Source organism: Ictalurus punctatus, chromosome 23 (assembly GCF_001660625.3).
Source record: "Ictalurus punctatus breed USDA103 chromosome 23, Coco_2.0, whole genome shotgun sequence".
In the NCBI taxonomy this organism is placed as follows: Eukaryota; Metazoa; Chordata; class Actinopteri; order Siluriformes; family Ictaluridae; genus Ictalurus; species Ictalurus punctatus.
Window position 1 is genome coordinate 10,558,369 of NC_030438.2, and position 3,742 is coordinate 10,562,110.

Genomic DNA, 3,742 nt, shown 5'->3' on the forward strand with positions numbered 1-3,742 from the left:
TGATCAAAATAATTGTGATTATCATTTTGACCATAACATGCAACCGTAATCTCAAACATACATTTCCCGCACAGAAATGTTTATGAAAAAATGAAATGTTTATGGTGAAATGATGAAGTTTACCTGTTGTCTTGAGGTCACTTTAAGGCTTGACTGTGAATGAACCAAGCTGCTACTAAATACTGTTAATTAAAATAGCATACGACTCTGAATTTGAACAAATAATTTGCAACCACAAAAATGTAAATTAGACCATATACGTTACTCACAGCATGTATTTTAACTGGCGCATATGCTCACGCTTAAGATGTGTGTGCACTTCACTATTATTTTGAAATACTGAGATAGTGTATCATACCAAAATTGTGACGTTTTTAAACATTTTCTCTTTGTTCTTCTTTTCATCAAACGAATATCTTAACATGTGTAAATATTTGTATTAACATAAAAAGATTCAACAACTGAACAAGTTGTTGTTGGGTTGGTGGGACATTATGGACATTGCAGTTTGTTGCTCATGCCTCCCTGCAGCAGGCCTATGGCATGTTCATGCAGGTGAGCAGGCACTCTAGGCATCTTCTGGTGTTTTTCAGAGTCAGTAAAAAGGTCTCTTCAGTGCCCTAAGTTATTGTAACTGTGACCTACCACCTGTAAACTGTTAGGAATTCAAGGACTGTTCCACAGGTGTATGTGCAATAATTGTTTATGGTTCATTGAATAAGCATGAAAAACATTGTTTAAAGCCTTTCCAATAAAGAGCTGTAAAGCTTATTTGGATTTTACAAAATTATCTTTAAAATACAGTCTCCTGAAAAAGGGACATTTCTTTTTTTTGCTGAGTTTACAAACTTAATGCAGTGACCTTTTCACATGGAAATAAGAGGCCCTTTTTGATCTCAGATTTCACTTCACACTTCACACTCATGATGTCATGAGTAAGAGAAAGGGAACAGACAAGGCATATTTTTACTGACAAGAAAGTTGAGGAATAGTTCAGAAAGTACATACTACTTTTTTAATGCATTCCTGGCACTATTCGTCACATAAAGAATAGCATTGTATGAATTATAGCATTTAAAGTGTTGTGTTCATGTTCTGCTTTAATGAAAAATAAAAGTAACAATGTAATTAATTACTTGAGTAAGAGTAATAAAGTATTCAGTGAGAAGACTACTCAAATAGCAAGTTACTTGTTCCTTCGGATCTGATTAAAATTTGAAAATCCTGAATCTCATACTACATGGAGAACTGTAAGTCACACCTCTCCTTGAAAGTCTGTCTGTTCTGTTTATATGATATAAAACCTGGGTTTGTAGAACCTGTCTTTTTCAACACAAAATTGTTTGAGCATGCATGCGTGTCCTGCCTCCGTCGACACACACGCTTCTCCGTCTTTGACTGAGCCTCTAAAAATTGAGCTGTTATTGCATCCGCATTCAGGCCACTGCAGTGTATCGCAAGACTCCCGACCTCATTATACGTGATATAAACTAATTATTAAAGCTATCCAATACTATTTAACAGAAACAGAGAAATGCCATTGAATGTAGCGAAGTAAAAGTACATATCTGTGATAACTCACGTAAGTATGGTCAGTTAAACCTACTCTTAAAAGTACCCCCCCCCCCCCCCCCCCAAGTTACTCAAGTCAATGTTACAAATATAACAGATGTAGCATGTTACTACCCACCTAATTGACCTAATGGCCTCCTAAATGAGATGCTAAAGAGATGCTAAACCTAACACTTTTGGTTCAACGCTTTTCTCTTTTTTTTTTTTCTTCAAAATGTCTGGTTAAAATATTTAGTCTTGTTTATTTTTCTTCAAAATGTCTGGTTAAAATATTTAGTCTTGTTTTATGAATAAAACATACACCTTTTTTCATTATTTTACTGGAAAGAAGAGAAGTCAAAGGTTAGAATGCACCCCATAGGTGTGGCACGTTGTAACATGTGAGGGGTACCTTGTAACATGACAGCTTACAATCCCTCTTTTATGATGATCAAGTTTTATGTTAATTCCAACTTTCTCTGATCATATCATACATTGTGTGCTAAATTTACTAATAGAACTGAGTTTCACTTTGCAGTGTATTTTTGTAAGTTTGATAGGTTTTGAAAGTAATGTGAAAGTAAAGTAATTAGTAATCTGATTACTTTTTACATGCAGTAATCTGTATATAAAATCTAAATAATTTTAATGTAGCAATTAGTAATCTGTACTGAATTACTTTTTTTGAGTAACTTACTCAACACTGAAAAACATTCAAGACAAAAATTGTCAGTAAAAACATTTCTTAACTTATAAAATCATAAAGTCATATGAAATAATGTGAATTTCCATGCAACAAATTTTAATGCTTGACAATGAACCCAGAACAAAGCAAATGCAAACATAATGAAGGCAAAGAGATAACGCATACAGGTACACTCCTGTCTATTGTCATTGTCATGCTGCAGTAGGGATGTCACGAGAAACGGTACCAACATTCTTAAAACCTGATGGTACTTGTTTTTCTGCAGTAGCGTAGGTAACATTGGTCATTAAGGTACCGAGTTGCAATTCTATCGGAACAGACTGGAGCAGCAAATACCCATAAGTGTTTTAGTTGTTCCACAAATGGTAAAGAAGAAGAAGACAACGCCTACAAGCACATGGGAAAAACAACAGAAGTTTAGCTCCGCCCCGACAAACATAATATAGGGCCAGTCTTTCAGGTACTCCGGCAAATTCGAGGTGTTTCCTTGCTTTGTTTGAAATGAACGATAGTTGCACACCGGCTTCAGAGCATCAATTAAATGTTTGTTGTCATCCGCCTTGAATGGAAATTGTTTATTTCAAACAAAGCAAAGAAACACCTCAAATCTGGCGAAGCACCTGAAAGACGATCCTATATTATGTTTGTTTGAGGCAGCTGTTATTGTGGCCATAAAACCAACTAATGTTATGCTCCATGTAATGTTTGCGATAGCCAGTTATTTGTTAATGACGCTAACGCATTGCAGTGTTATAAACTACCTCCCAATGGGCCACCATGCATCGGCATTCAGCCCGTGTCCTGTCAGCAAAATGTAGCCAAATGTCACAAATAATTATTGAAATGTTAATGGTTTTAATAAATCTTTTTGAATCTGTTTTTTTTTTTTTTTAAACCACACAGTGGTATCAACTTTGGTATCGAGTATCGTGTACTTTTGGTGGTATCAGTACCGACTACTAGATTTTTGGTATCGTGACATCCCTATGCTGCGGTAAATAAAATCATAAAAGGGAATTGTGTGAATTTGCATGGCTAACTGCACTGAGTAGCATAGTTTCTTGTAATAGCTGGGCAAGTTTTAAGACATCGTTACAACATACCCCCTGTGTACAACTGAGATTCAGACCTGGCTATTTAATTCTGCAGGCTATATAAGCATTTTTGGACTATGCAGGATTCTAACTAAGAGATTAAAAATTACACTAAAGTTGCCTTGTTTTAAATTAACGTTAAACACAGAGCTGACAATTAACGCCTTTGTGAAATTTTACTTGCACTATGATAAAATGATCTTCCCTTGATATCTTCCAAAGTTGTTTGAATTTTGGTGCGATTTTTTTTACACACATTGTTGGTATGGCAACCAGTAAAGACAGGAAGATTTGTCATACCAGTGTACGTGGAAACTATTAAATAAATTCTGTTAGAATGCTCCCCATGTTGGGTTGTGCCCCATGTTGGGTTGTGCCCTACAAGCTGACC